Source organism: Euprymna scolopes, chromosome 6 (assembly GCF_053919585.1).
Source record: "Euprymna scolopes isolate OS-2025 chromosome 6, ASM5391958v1, whole genome shotgun sequence".
NCBI lineage: Eukaryota > Metazoa > Mollusca > Cephalopoda > Sepiida > Sepiolidae > Euprymna > Euprymna scolopes.
This window is the reverse complement of record NC_136487.1, coordinates 14332690-14346766: the sequence shown is the minus strand read 5'-3', so window position 1 is coordinate 14346766 and position 14077 is coordinate 14332690. Positions and strand designations below refer to the sequence as shown.

The 14077-nt window shown below is 34.9% G+C and overlaps 23 non-coding genes across 23 annotated transcripts; all 23 read right to left on the bottom strand.

The window, feature by feature from the left end:
- Positions 1-95: 95 nt before the first annotated feature.
- Positions 96-167, bottom strand: Trnaw-cca (transfer RNA tryptophan (anticodon CCA)). The gene has a single exon. It is a non-coding gene; the product is annotated as a tRNA-Trp (tRNA).
- A 485-nt stretch (positions 168-652) lies between these two features.
- Positions 653-724, bottom strand: Trnaw-cca (transfer RNA tryptophan (anticodon CCA)). The gene has a single exon. It is a non-coding gene; the product is annotated as a tRNA-Trp (tRNA).
- A 206-nt stretch (positions 725-930) lies between these two features.
- On the bottom strand, positions 931-1002 carry Trnaw-cca (transfer RNA tryptophan (anticodon CCA)). Its single transcript has one exon. It is a non-coding gene; the product is annotated as a tRNA-Trp (tRNA).
- A 206-nt stretch (positions 1003-1208) lies between these two features.
- Positions 1209-1280, bottom strand: Trnaw-cca (transfer RNA tryptophan (anticodon CCA)). The gene has a single exon. It is a non-coding gene; the product is annotated as a tRNA-Trp (tRNA).
- Positions 1281-2320: 1040 nt separating this feature from the next.
- Trnaw-cca (transfer RNA tryptophan (anticodon CCA)) lies at positions 2321-2392 on the bottom strand. The gene has a single exon. It is a non-coding gene; the product is annotated as a tRNA-Trp (tRNA).
- Positions 2393-3710: 1318 nt separating this feature from the next.
- On the bottom strand, positions 3711-3782 carry Trnaw-cca (transfer RNA tryptophan (anticodon CCA)). Its single transcript has one exon. It is a non-coding gene; the product is annotated as a tRNA-Trp (tRNA).
- Positions 3783-4266: 484 nt separating this feature from the next.
- Trnaw-cca (transfer RNA tryptophan (anticodon CCA)) lies at positions 4267-4338 on the bottom strand. Its single transcript has one exon. It is a non-coding gene; the product is annotated as a tRNA-Trp (tRNA).
- Positions 4339-4823: 485 nt separating this feature from the next.
- Positions 4824-4895, bottom strand: Trnaw-cca (transfer RNA tryptophan (anticodon CCA)). Its single transcript has one exon. It is a non-coding gene; the product is annotated as a tRNA-Trp (tRNA).
- Positions 4896-5657: 762 nt separating this feature from the next.
- Positions 5658-5729, bottom strand: Trnaw-cca (transfer RNA tryptophan (anticodon CCA)). Its single transcript has one exon. It is a non-coding gene; the product is annotated as a tRNA-Trp (tRNA).
- Positions 5730-6213: 484 nt separating this feature from the next.
- Trnaw-cca (transfer RNA tryptophan (anticodon CCA)) lies at positions 6214-6285 on the bottom strand. The gene has a single exon. It is a non-coding gene; the product is annotated as a tRNA-Trp (tRNA).
- A 762-nt stretch (positions 6286-7047) lies between these two features.
- Positions 7048-7119, bottom strand: Trnaw-cca (transfer RNA tryptophan (anticodon CCA)). Its single transcript has one exon. It is a non-coding gene; the product is annotated as a tRNA-Trp (tRNA).
- Positions 7120-7324: 205 nt separating this feature from the next.
- On the bottom strand, positions 7325-7396 carry Trnaw-cca (transfer RNA tryptophan (anticodon CCA)). The gene has a single exon. It is a non-coding gene; the product is annotated as a tRNA-Trp (tRNA).
- Positions 7397-7880: 484 nt separating this feature from the next.
- Positions 7881-7952, bottom strand: Trnaw-cca (transfer RNA tryptophan (anticodon CCA)). The gene has a single exon. It is a non-coding gene; the product is annotated as a tRNA-Trp (tRNA).
- A 1040-nt stretch (positions 7953-8992) lies between these two features.
- Trnaw-cca (transfer RNA tryptophan (anticodon CCA)) lies at positions 8993-9064 on the bottom strand. Its single transcript has one exon. It is a non-coding gene; the product is annotated as a tRNA-Trp (tRNA).
- A 484-nt stretch (positions 9065-9548) lies between these two features.
- Trnaw-cca (transfer RNA tryptophan (anticodon CCA)) lies at positions 9549-9620 on the bottom strand. Its single transcript has one exon. It is a non-coding gene; the product is annotated as a tRNA-Trp (tRNA).
- A 762-nt stretch (positions 9621-10382) lies between these two features.
- Positions 10383-10454, bottom strand: Trnaw-cca (transfer RNA tryptophan (anticodon CCA)). Its single transcript has one exon. It is a non-coding gene; the product is annotated as a tRNA-Trp (tRNA).
- A 206-nt stretch (positions 10455-10660) lies between these two features.
- Positions 10661-10732, bottom strand: Trnaw-cca (transfer RNA tryptophan (anticodon CCA)). The gene has a single exon. It is a non-coding gene; the product is annotated as a tRNA-Trp (tRNA).
- Positions 10733-11216: 484 nt separating this feature from the next.
- Positions 11217-11288, bottom strand: Trnaw-cca (transfer RNA tryptophan (anticodon CCA)). Its single transcript has one exon. It is a non-coding gene; the product is annotated as a tRNA-Trp (tRNA).
- Positions 11289-11494: 206 nt separating this feature from the next.
- Trnaw-cca (transfer RNA tryptophan (anticodon CCA)) lies at positions 11495-11566 on the bottom strand. Its single transcript has one exon. It is a non-coding gene; the product is annotated as a tRNA-Trp (tRNA).
- A 206-nt stretch (positions 11567-11772) lies between these two features.
- Positions 11773-11844, bottom strand: Trnaw-cca (transfer RNA tryptophan (anticodon CCA)). The gene has a single exon. It is a non-coding gene; the product is annotated as a tRNA-Trp (tRNA).
- A 1039-nt stretch (positions 11845-12883) lies between these two features.
- Positions 12884-12955, bottom strand: Trnaw-cca (transfer RNA tryptophan (anticodon CCA)). The gene has a single exon. It is a non-coding gene; the product is annotated as a tRNA-Trp (tRNA).
- Positions 12956-13438: 483 nt separating this feature from the next.
- On the bottom strand, positions 13439-13510 carry Trnaw-cca (transfer RNA tryptophan (anticodon CCA)). The gene has a single exon. It is a non-coding gene; the product is annotated as a tRNA-Trp (tRNA).
- A 206-nt stretch (positions 13511-13716) lies between these two features.
- On the bottom strand, positions 13717-13788 carry Trnaw-cca (transfer RNA tryptophan (anticodon CCA)). Its single transcript has one exon. It is a non-coding gene; the product is annotated as a tRNA-Trp (tRNA).
- Between the last annotated feature and the right edge of the window lie 289 nt (positions 13789-14077).

The window sequence follows — 14077 nt, the reverse complement described above, 5'->3', positions numbered from 1 at the left end:
AAACCAGGATTGCATTAATTGCCATTGAAGACTTATAATCTTTGATGATACATTTATAAAATAAATTGCATCCTTCAAATAAAAGGGAACGCTTTTGACCCCGACGTGATTCGAACACGTAACCTTCTGATCTGGAGTCAGACGCGCTACCATTGCGCCACAAGGCCGTAAGCCAACCACTCTTATTATTGCATTCTTAAAATACTTAAGAATCTGTACCGTACAAAAAATTTAATATTGTACATTACAATAACGTCTCAGAATTATAATTCATTGTAAAACCAGGATTGCATTAATTGCCATTGAAGACTTATAATCTTTGATGATACATTTATAAAATAAATGGCATCCTTCAAATAAAAGGGAACGCTTTTGAAACCGACGTGATTCGAACACGCATTCTTCTGATCTGGAGTCAAACGCGCTACCATTGCGCCACAAGGCCGTAAGCCAACCACTCTTATTATTGCATTCTTAAAATACTTATGAATCTGTACCGTACAAAAAATTTAATATTGTACATTACAATAACATCTCAGAATAATAATTCATTGTAAAACCAGGATTGCATTAATTGTCATAGAAGACTGATAATCTTTGATGATACATTTATAAAATAAATGGCATCCTTCACATAAAAGGGAATGACTTTTGACCCCGATGTGATTCGAACACGTAACCTTCTGATCTGGAGTCAGACGCGCTACCATTGCGCCACAACGCCGTAAGCCAACCACTCTTATTATTGCATTCTTAAAATACTAATGAATCTGTACCGTACAAAAAATTTAATATTGTACATTACAATAACGTCTCAGAATAATAATTCATTGTAAAACCAGGATTGCATTAATTGCCATTGAAGACTTATAATCTTTGATGATACATTAAAAAAAAAAATGGCATCCTTCAAATAAAAGGGAACGCTTTTGACACCGACGTGATTCGAACACGTAACCTTCTGATCTGGAGTCAGACGCGCTACCATTGCGCCACAAAGCCGTAAGCCAACCACTCTTATTATTGCATTCTTAAAATACTTATGAATCTGTACCGTACAAAAAATTTAATATTGTACATTACAATAACGTCTCAGAATAATAATTCATTGTAAAACCAGGATTGCATTAATTGCCATTGAAGACTTATAATCTTTGATGATACATTTATAAAATAAATGGCATCCTTCAAATAAAAGGGAACGCTTTTGACCCCGACGTGGTTCGAACACGTAACCTTCTGATCTGGAGTCAGACGCGCTACCATTGCGCCAAAAGGCCGTATGCCAACCACTCTTATTATTGCATTCTTAAAATACTTATGAATCTGTACCGTACAAAAAATTTAATATTGTACATTACAATAACATCTCAGAATAATAATTCATTGTAAAACCAGGATTGCATTAATTGCCATTGAAGACTTATAATCTTTGATGATACATTTATAAAATAAATGGCATCCTTCAAATAAAAGGGAACGCTTTTGACCCCGACGTGATTCGAACACGTAACCTTCTGATCTGGAGTCAGACGTACTACCCTTGCGCAACAAGGCCGTAAGCCAACCACTCTTATTATTTCATTCTTAAAATACTTATGAATCTGTACCGTACAAAAAATTTAATATTGTACATTACAATAACGTCTAAGAATAATAATTCATTGTAAAACCAGGATTGCATTAATTGCCATTGAAGACTTATAATCTTTGATGATACATTTATAAAATAAATGGCATCCTTAAAATAAAAGTGAACGCTTTTTACCCCGACGTGATTCGAACACGTAACCTTCTGATCTGGAATCAGACGTTCTACCATTGCGCCACAAGGCCGTAAGCTAACCACTCTTATTATTGCATTCTTAAAATACTTATGAATCTGTACCGTACAAAAAATTTAATATTGTACATTACAGTAACATTTCAGAATAATAATTCATTGTAAAACCAGGATTGCATCAATTGCCATTGAAGACTGATAATCTTGGATGATACATTTATAAAATAAATGGCATCCTTCAAATAAAAGGGAACGCTTTTGACCCCGACGTGATACGAACACGTAACCTTCTGATCTGGAGTCAGACGCGCTACTATTGCGCAACAAGACCGTAAACCAACCACTCTTATTATTGCATTCTTAAAATACTTATGAATCTGTACCGTACAAAAAACTTAATATTGTACATTACAATAACGTCTCAGAACAATAATTCATTGTAAAACCAGGATTGCATTAATTGCCATTGAAGACTTATAATCTTTGATGATACATTTATAAAATAAATGGCATGCTTCAAATAAAAGGGAACGCTTTTGACCCCGACGTGATTCGAACACGTAACCTTCTGATCTGGAGTCAGACGCGCTACCATTGCGCCACAAGGCCGTAAGCCAACCTCTCTTATTATTGCATTCATAAAATACTTATGAATCTATACCGTACAAAAAATTTAATATTGTACATTACAATAACGTCTCAGAATAATAATTCATTGTAAAACCAGGATTGCATTAATTGCAATTGAAGACTTATAATCTTTGATGATACATTTATAAAATAAATGGCATCCTTCAAATAAAAGGGAACGCTTTTGACCCCGACGTGATCCGAGCACGTAACCTTCTGATATGGAGTCAGACGCGCTACCATTGCGCCACAAGGCCGTAAGCCAAAAACTCTAATTATTGCATTCTTAAAATACTTATGAATCTGTACCGTACAAAAAATTTAATATTGTACATTACAATAACGTCTAAGAATAATAATTCATTGTAAAACCAGGATTGCATTAATTGCCATTGAAGACTTATAATCTTTGATGATACATTTATAAAATAAATGGCATCCTTAAAATAAAAGTGAACGCTTTTTACCCCGACGTGATTCGAACACGTAACCTTCTGATCTGGAGTCAGACGTTCTACCATTGCGCCACAAGGCCGTAAGCTAACCACTCTTATTATTGCATTCTTAAAATACTTATGAATCTGTACCGTACAAAAAATTTAATATTGTACATTACAGTAACATTTCAGAATAATAATTCATTGTAAAACCAGGATTGCATCAATTGCCATTGAAGACTGATAATCTTGGATGATACATTTATAAAATAAATGGCATCCTTCAAATAAAAGGGAACGCTTTTGAACCCGACGTGATTCGAACACGCATTCATCCGATCTGGAGTCAGACGCGCTACTATTGCGCAACAAGTACGTAAACCAACCACTCTTATTATTGCATTCTTAAAATACTTATGAATCTGTACCGTACAAAAAACTTAATATTGTACATTACAATAACGTCTCAGAACAATAATTCATTGTAAAACCAGGATTGCATTAATTGCCATTGAAGACTTATAATCTTTGATGATACATTTATAAAATAAATGGCATGCTTCAAATAAAAGGGAACGCTTTTGACCCCGACGTGATTCGAACACGTAACCTTCTGATCTGGAGTCAGACGTGCTTGCATTAAGCCACAAGGCCGTAAGCCAACCTCTCTTATTATTGCATTCATAAAATACTTATGAATCTATACCGTACAAAAAATTTAATATTGTACATTACAATAACGTCTCAGAATAATAATTCGTTGTAAAACCAGGATTGCATTAATTGCCATTGAAGACTTATAATCTTTGATGATACATTTATAAAATAAATGGCATCCTTCAAATAAAAGGGAACGCTTTTGACCCCGACGTGATTCGAACACGTAACCTTCTGATCTGGAGTCAGACGCGCTACCATTGCGCCACAAGGCCGTAAGCCAACCACTCTTATTATTGCATTCTTAAAATACTTAAGAATCTGTACCGTACAAAAAATTTAATATTGTACATTACAATAACGTCTCAGAATAATAATTCATTGTAAAACCAGGATTGCATTAATTGCAATTGAAGACTTATAATCTTTGATGATACATTTATAAAATAAATGGCATCCTTCAAATAAAAGGGAACGCTTTTGACCCCGACGTGATCCGAGCACGTAACCTTCTGATATGGAGTCAGACGCGCTACCATTGCGCCACAAGCCCGTAAGCCAAAAACTCTAATTATTGCATTCTTAAAATACTTATGAATCTGTACCGTACAAAAAATTTAATATTGTACATTACAATAACGTCTCAGAATAATAATTCATTGTAAAACCAGGATTGCATTAATTGCCATTGAAGACTTATAATCTTTGATGATACATTTATAAAAAAAATGGCATCCTTCAAATAAAAGGGAACGCTTTTGAACCCGACGTGATTCGAACACGCATTCATCCGATCTGGAGTCAGACGCGCTACCATTGCGCCACAAGGCCGTAAGCCAACCACTCTTATTATTGCATTCTTAAAATACTTATGAATCTGTACCGTACAAAAAATTTAATATTGTACATTACAATAACATCTCAGAATAATAATTCATTGTAAAACCAGGATTGCATTAATTGCCATGGAAGACTGATAATCTTTGATGATACATTTATAAAATAAATGGCATCCTTCAAATAAAAGGCCACTCTTTTGACCCCGACGTGATCCGAACACGTAACCTGCTTATCTGGAGTCAGACGCGCTACCATTGCGCCACAAGGCCGTAAGCCAACCACTCTTATTATTGCATTCTGAATATACTTATGAATCTGTACCGTACAAAAAAATTAATATTGTACATTACAGTAACATCTCAGAATAATAATTCATTGTAAAACCAGGATTGCATTAATTGCAATTGAAGACTGATAATCTTTGATGATACATTTATAAAATAAATGGCATCCTTCAAATAAAAGGGAATGACTTTTGACCCCGATGTGATTCGAACACGTAACCTTCTGATCTGGAGTCAGACGCGCTACCATTGCGCCACAAGGCCGTAAGCCAACCACTCTTATTATTGCATTCTTAAAATACTTATGAATCTGTACCGTACAAAAAATTTAATATTGTACATTACAATAACGTCTCAGAATAATAATTCATTGTAAAACCAGGATTGCATTAATTGCCATTGAAGACTTATAATCTTTGATGATACATTAAAAAAAACAATGGCATCCTTCAAATAAAAGGGAACGCTTTTGACCCCGACGTGATTCGAACACGTAACCTTCTGATCTGGATTCAGACGCGCTTGCATTGCGCCACAAAGCCGTAAGCCAACCACTCTTATTATTGCATTCTTAAAATACTTATGAATCTGTACCGTACAAAAAATTTAATATTGTACATTACAATAACGTCTCAGAATAATGATTCATTGTAAAACCAGGATTGCATTAATTGCAATTGAAGACTTATAATCTTTGATGATATATTTATAAAATAAATGGAATCCTTCAAATAAAAGGGAACGCTTTTTACCCCGACGTGATTCGAACACGTAACCTTCTGATCTGGAGTAAGAAGCGCTACCATTGCGCCACAAGGCCGTAAGCCAACCACTCGTATTATTGCATTCTTAAAATACTTATGAATCTGTACCGTACGAAAGATTTAATATTGTACATTACAATAACGTCTCAGAATAATAATTCATTGTAAAACCAGGATTGCATTAATTGCCATTGAAGACTTATAATCTTTGATGATACATTTATAAAATAAATGGCATCCTTCAAATAAAAGGGAACGCTTTTGACCCCGACGTGATTCGAACACGTAACCTTCTGATCTGGAGTCAGACGCGCTACCATTGCGCCACAAGGCCGTAAGCCAACCGCTCTTATTATTGCATTCTTAAAATACATATGAATCTGTACCATACAAAAAATTTAATATTGTACATTACAGTAACATCTCAGAATAATGATTCATTGTAAAACCAGGATTGCATTAATTGCCATGGAAGACGGATAATCTTTGATGATACATGTGTAAAACAAATGGAATCCTTCAAATAAAAGGGAGCGCCTTTGACCCCGACGTGATTGTAACACGCAACCTTCTGATCTGGAGTCAGACGTGCTTGCATTAAGCCACAAGGCCGTAAGCCAACCTCTCTTATTATTGCATTCATAAAATACTTATGAATCTATACCGTACAAAAAATTTAATATTGTACATTACAATAACGTCTCAGAATAATAATTCATTGTAAAACCAGGATTGCATTAATTGCCATTGAAGACTTATAATCTTTGATGATACATTTATAAAATAAATGGCATCCTTCAAATAAAAGGGAACGCTCTTGACCCCGACGTGATTCGAACACGTAACCTTCTGATCTGGAGTCAGACGCGCTACCATTGCGCCACAAGGCCGTAAGCCAACCACTCTTATTATTGCATTCTTAAAATACTTAAGAATCTGTACCGTACAAAAAATTTAATATTGTACATTACAATAACGTCTCAGAATAATAATTCATTGTAAAACCAGGATTGCATTAATTGCAATTGAAGACTTATAATCTTTGATGATACATTTATAAAATAAATGGCATCCTTCAAATAAAAGGGAACGCTTTTGACCCCGACGTGATCCGAGGACGTAACCTTCTGAGATGGAGTCAGACGCGCTACCATTGCGCCACAAGGCCGTAAGCCAACCACTCTTATTATTGCATTCTTAAAATACTTATGAATCTGTACCGTACAAAAAATTTAATATTGTACATTACAATAACATCTCAGAATAATAATTCATTGTAAAACCAGGATTGCATTAATTGCCATGGAAGACTGATAATCTTTGATGATACATTTATAAAATAAATGGCATCCTTCAAATAAAAGCCACTCTTTTGACCCCGACGTGATCCGAACACGTAACCTGCTTATCTGGAGTCAGACGCGCTACCATAAGGCCACAAGGCCGTAAGCCAACCACTCTTATTATTGCATTCTGAAAATACTTATGAATCTGTACCGTACAAAAAAATTAATATTGTACATTACAGTAACATCTCAGAATAATAATTCATTGTAAAACCAGGATTGCATTAATTGCAATTGAAGACTGATAATCTTTGATGATACATTTATAAAATAAATGGCATCCTTCAAATAAAAGGGAATGACTTTTGACCCCGACGTGATTCGAACACGTAACCTTCTGATCTGGAGTCAGACACGCTACCATTGCGCCACAAGGCCGTAAGCCAACCACTCTTATTATTGCATTCTTAAAATACTTATGAATCTGTACCGTACAAAAAATTTAATATTGTACATTACAATAACGTCTCAGAATAATAATTCATTGTAAAACCAGGATTGCATTAATTGCCATTGAAGACTTATAATCTTTGATGATACATTAAAAAAAAAATGGCATCCTTCAAATAAAAGGGAACGCTTTTGACCCCGACGTGATTCGAACACGTAACCTTCTGATCTGGAGTCAGACGCGCTTTCATTGCGCCACAAAGCCGCAAGCCAATCACTCCTATTATTGCATTCTTAAAATACTTATGAATCTGTACCGTACAAAAAATTTAATATTGTACATTACAATAACGTCTCAGAATAATAATTCATTGTAAAACCAGGATTGCATTAATTGCCATTGAAGACTTATAATCTTTGATGATACATTTATAAAATAAATGGAATCCTTCAAATAAAAGGGAACGCTTTTTACCCCGACGTGATTCGAACACGTAACCTTCTGATCTGGAGTAAGAAGCGCTACCATTGCGCCACAAGGCCGTAAGCCCACCACTCGTATTATTGCATTCTTAAAATACTTATGAATCTGTACCGTACGAAAGATTTAATATTGTACATTACAATAACGTCTCAGAATAATAATTCATTGTAAAACCAGGATTGCATTAATTGCCATTGAAGACTTATAATCTTTGATGATACATTTATAAAATAAATGGCATGCTTCAAATAAAAGGGAACGCTTTTGACCCCGACGTGATTCGAACACGTAACCTTCTGATCTGGAGTCAGACGCGCTACCATTGCGCCAGAAGGCCGTAAGCCAACCACTCTTATTATTGCATTCTAAACAGATTTATGAATCTGTACCGTACAAAAAATTTAATATTGTACATTACAATAACGTCTCAGAATAATAATTCATTGTAAAACCAGGATTGCATTAATTGCCATTGAAGACTTATAATCTTTGATGATACATTTATAAAATAACAAGCATCCTTCAAATAAAAGGGAACGCTTTTTACCCCGACGTGGTTCGAACACGTAACCTTCTGATCTGGAGTAAGACGCGCTACCATTGCGCTAAAACGCCGTATGCCAACCACTCTTATTATTGCATTCTTAAAATACTTATGAATCTGTACCGTACAAAAAATTTAATATTGTACATTACAATAACATCTCAGAATAATAATTCATTGTAAAACCAGGATTGCATTAATTGCCATTGAAGACTTATAATCTTTTATGATACATTTATAAAATAAATGGCATCCTTCAAATAAAAGGGAACGCTTTTGACCCCGACGTGATTCGAACACGTAACCTTCTGATCTGGAGTAAGACGTACTACCCTTGCGCAACAAGGCCGTAAGCCAACCACTCTTATTATTGCATTCTTAAAATACTTATGAATCTGTACCGTACAAAAAATTTAATATTGTACATTACAATAACGTCTAAGAATAATAATTCATTGTAAAACCAGGATTGCATTAATTGCCATTGAAGACTTATAATCTTTGATGATACATTTATAAAATAACAAGCATCCTTCAAATAAAAGTGAACGCTTTTTACCCCGACGTGATTCGAACACGTAACCTTCTGATCTGGAGTCAGACGTTCTACCATTGCGCCACAAGGCCGTAAGCTAACCACTCTTATTATTGCATTCTTAAAATACTTATGAATCTCTACCGTACAAAAAATTTAATATTGTACATTACAGTAACATTTCAGAATAATAATTCATTGTAAAACCAGGATTGCATTAATTGCCTTTGAAGACTGATAATCTTGGATGATACATTTATAAAATAAATGGCATCCTTCAAATGAAAGGGAACGCTTTTGACCCCGACGTGATTCGAACACGTAACCTTCTGATCTGGAGTCAGACGCGCTACTATTGCGCCACAAGACCGTAAACCAACCACTCTTATTATTGCATTCTTAAAATACTTATGAATCTGTACCGTACAAAAAACTTAATATTGTACATTACAATAACGTCTCAGAACAATAATTCATTGTAAAACCAGGATTGCATTAATTGCCATTGAAGACTTATAATCTTTGATGATACATTTATAAAATAAATGGCATCCTTCAAATAAAAGGGAACGCTTTTGACCCCGACGTGATCCGAGCACGTAACCTTCTGATATGGAGTCAGACGCGCTACCATTGCGCCACAAGGCCGTAAGCCAAACACTCTAATTATTGCATTCTTAAAATACTTATGAATCTGTACCGTACAAAAAATTTAATATTGTACATTACAATAACGTCTCAGAATAATAATTCATTGTAAAACCAGGATTGCATTAATTGCCATTGAAGACTTATAATCTTTGATGATACATTTATAAAATAAATGGCATCCTTCAAATAAAAGGGAACGCTTTTGAACCTGACGTGATTCGAACACGCATTCTTCTGATCTGGAGTCAGACGCGCTACCATTGCGCCACAAGGGCGTAAGCAAACCACTCTCATTATTGCATTCTTAAAATACTTATGAATCTGTACCGTACAAAAAATTTAATATTGTACATTACAATAACATCTCAGAATAATAATTCATTGTAAAACCAGGATTGCATTAATTGCCATGGAAGACTGATAATCTTTGATGATACATTTATAAAATAAATGGCATCCTTCAAATAAAAGGCCACTCTTTTGAGCCCGACGTGATCCGAACACGTAACCTGCTTATCTGGAGTCAGACGCGCTACCATTGCGCCACAAGGCCGTAAGCCAACCACTCTTATTATTGCATTCTTAAAATACTTATGAATCTGTACCGTACAAAAAATTTAATATTGTACATTACAATAACGTCTCAGAATAATAATTCATTGTAAAACCAGGATGGCATTAATTGCCATAGAAGACTTATAATCTTTGATGATACATTAAAAAAAAAAATGGCATCCTTCAAATAAAAGGGAACGCTTTTTACCCCGACGTGATTCGAACACGTAACCTTCTGATCTGGAGTAAGAAGCGCTACCATTGCGCCACAAGGCCGTAAGCCCACCACTCGTATTATTGCATTCTTAAAATACTTATGAATCTGTACCGTACGAAAGATTTTATATTGTACATTACAATAACGTCTCAGAACTATAATTCATTGTAAAACCAGGATTGCATTAATTGCCATTGAAGACTTATAATCTTTGATGATACATTTATAAAATAAATGGCATCCTTCAAATAAAAGGGAACGCTTTTGACCCCGACGTGATTCGAACACGTAACCTTCTGATCTGGAGTCAGACGCGCTACCATTGCGCCAGAAGGCCGTAAGCCAACCACTCTTATTATCGCATTCTAAAAATACTTATGAATCTGTACCGTACAAAAAATTTAATATTGTACATTACAATAACGTCTCAGAATAATAATTCATTGTAAAACCAGTATTGCATTAATTGCCATTGAAGACTTATAATCTTTGATGATACATTTATAAAATAACAAGCATCCTTCAAATAAAAGGGAACCCTTTTGACCCCGACGTGGTTCGAACACGTAACCTTCTGATCTGGAGTCAGACGCGCTACCATTGCGCCAAAAGGCCGTATGCCAACCACTCTTATTATTGCATTCTTAAAATACTTATGAATCTGTACCGTACAAAAAATTTAATATTGTACATTACAATAACGTCTAAGAATAATTATTCATTGTAAAACCAGGATTGCATTAATTGCCATTGAAGACTTATAATCTTTGATGATACATTTATAAAATAAATGGCATCCTTAAAATAAAAGGGAACGCTTTTTACCCTGACGTGATTCGAACACGTAACCTTCTGATCTGGAGTCAGACGTTCTACCATTGCGCCACAAGGCCGTAAGCTAACCACTCTTATTATTGCATTCTTAAAATACTTATGAATCTGTACCGTACAAAAAATTTAATATTGTACATTACAGTAACATTTCAGAATAATAATTCATTGTAAAACCAGGATTGCATTAATTGCCATTGAAGACTGATAATCTTGGATGATACATTTATAAAATAAATGGCATCCTTCAAATAAAAGGGAACGCTTTTGACCCCGACGTGATTCGAACACGTAACCTTCTGATCTGGAGTCAGACGCGCTACTATTGCGCAACAAGACCGTAAACCAACCACTCTTATTATTGCATTCTTAAAATACTTATGAATCTGTACCGTACAAAAAACTTAATATTGTACATTACAATAACGTCTCAGAACAATAATTAATTGTAAAACCAGGATTGCATTAATTGCCATTGAAGACTTATAATCTTTGATGATACATTTATAAAATAAATGGCATCCTTCAAATAAAAGGGAACGCTCTCGACCCCGACGTGATTCGAACACGAAACCTTCTGATCTGGAGTCAGACGCGCTACCATTGCGCCACAAGGCCGTAAGCCAACCACTCTTATTATTGCATTCTTAAAATACTTATGAATCTGTACCGTACAAAAAATTTAATATTGCACATTACAATAACGTCTCAGAATAATAATTTATTGTAAAACCAGGATGTCATTAATTGCCATTGAAGACTTATAATCTTTGATGATACATTTATAAAATAAATGGCATCCTTCAAATAAAAGGGAACGCTTTTGACCCCGACGTGATTCGAACACGTAACCTTCTGATATGGAGTCAGACGCGCTACCATTGCGCCACAAGGCCGTAAGCCAACCACTCTTATTATTGCATTCTTAAAATACTTATGAATCTGTACCGTACAAAAAATTTAATATTGTACATTACAGTAATATCTCAGAATAATAATTCATTGTAAAACCAGGATTGCATTAATTGCCATGGAAGACTGATAATCTTTGATGATACATTTATAAAATAAATGGCATCCTTCAAATAAAATTGAACGCATTTGACCCCGACGTGATCCGAACCTGTAACCTTCTGATCTGGAGTCAGACGCGCTACCATTGACCCACAAGGCCGTAAGCTAACCTCCCTTGTTATTGCATTCTTAAAATACTTATGAATCTGCACCGTACAAAAAGTTTAATATTGTACATTACAATAACGTCTCAGAATAATAATTCATTGTAAAACCAGGATTGCATTAATTGCTATTGAAGACTTATAATCTTTGATGATACATTTATAAAATAAATGGCATCCTTCAAATAAAAGGGAACGCTATTGACCCCGACGTGATTCGAACACGTAACCTTCTAATCTGGAGTCAGACGCGCTATCATTGCGCCACAATGCCGTATGCCAACACCGCTTATTATTGCATTCTTAAAATACTTATGAATCTGTACCGTACAAAAAATTTAATATTGTACATTAGAGTAACATCTCAGAATAATAATTCATTGTAAAACCAGGATTGCATTAATTGCCATTGAAGACTGATAATCTTTGATGATACATTTATAAAATAAATGGCACTCTTCAAATAAAACGGAACGCTTTTGACCGGACGTGATTCGAACACGTAACTTTCTGATCTGGAGTCAGACGCGCTACCATTGACCCACAAGGCCGTAAGCCAACCACTCTTTTTATTGCATTCTTAAAATACTTATGAATCTGTACCGTACAAAAAATTTAATATTGTACATTACAGTAACATTTCAGAATAATAATTCATTGTAAAACCAGGATTGCATTAATTGCCATGGAAGACTGATAATCTTTGATGAAACATTTATAAAATAAATGGCATCCTTCAAATAAAAGAGAACGCATTTGACCCCGACGTGATTCGAACACGTAACCTTCTGATCTGGAGTCAGACGCGCTACCATTGCGCCACAAGGCCGTAAGCAAACATCTCTTCTTATAGCATTCTTTAAATACTTATGACTGTGTACCGTACAAAAAATTTAATATTGTACATTACAATAACGTCTCAGAATAATAATTCATTGTAAAACCAGGATTGCATTAATTGCCATTGAAGATTATAATCTTTGATGATACATTTATAAAATAAATGGCATCCTTCAAATAAAAGAGAACGCATTTGACCCCGACGTGATCCGAACACGAAACCTTCTCATCTGGAGTCAGACGCGCTACCATTGCGCCACAAGGCCGTAAGCTAACCTCTCTTCTTATAGCATTCTTTAAATACTTATGACTGTGTACCGTACAAAAAATTTAATATTGCACATTACAATAACGTCTCAGAATAATAATTTATTGTAAAACCAGGATGTCATTAATTGCCATTGAAGACTTATAATCTTTGATGATACATTTATAAAATAAATGGCATCCTTCAAATAAAAGGGAACGCTTTTGACCCCGACGTGATTCGAACACGTAACCTTCTGATATGGAGTCAGACGCGCTACCATTGCGCCACAAGGCCGTAAGCCAACCACTCTTATTATTGCATTCTTAAAATACTTATGAATCTGTACCGTACAAAAAATTTAATATTGTACATTACAATAACCTCTCAGAATAATAATTCATTGTAAAACCAGGATTGCATTAATTGCCATTGAAGACTTATAATCTTTGATGATACATTTATAAAATAAATGGCATCCTTCAAATAAAAGGGAACGCTATTGACCCCGACGTGATTCGAACACGTAGCCTTCTAATCTGGAGTCAGACGCGCTACCATTGCGCCACAATGCCGTAAGCCAACACCGCTTATTATTGCATTCTTAAAATACTTATGAATCTGTACCGTACAAAAAATTTAATATTGTACATTAGAGTAACATCTCAGAATAATAATTCATTGTAAAACCAGGATTGCATTAATTGCCATTGAAGACTGATAATCTTTGATGATACATTTATAAAATAAATGGCATCCTTCAAATAAAACGGAACGCTTTTGACCGGACGTGATTCGAACACGTAACCTTCTGATCTGGAGTCAGACGCGCTACCATTGACCCACAAGGCCGTAAGCCAACCA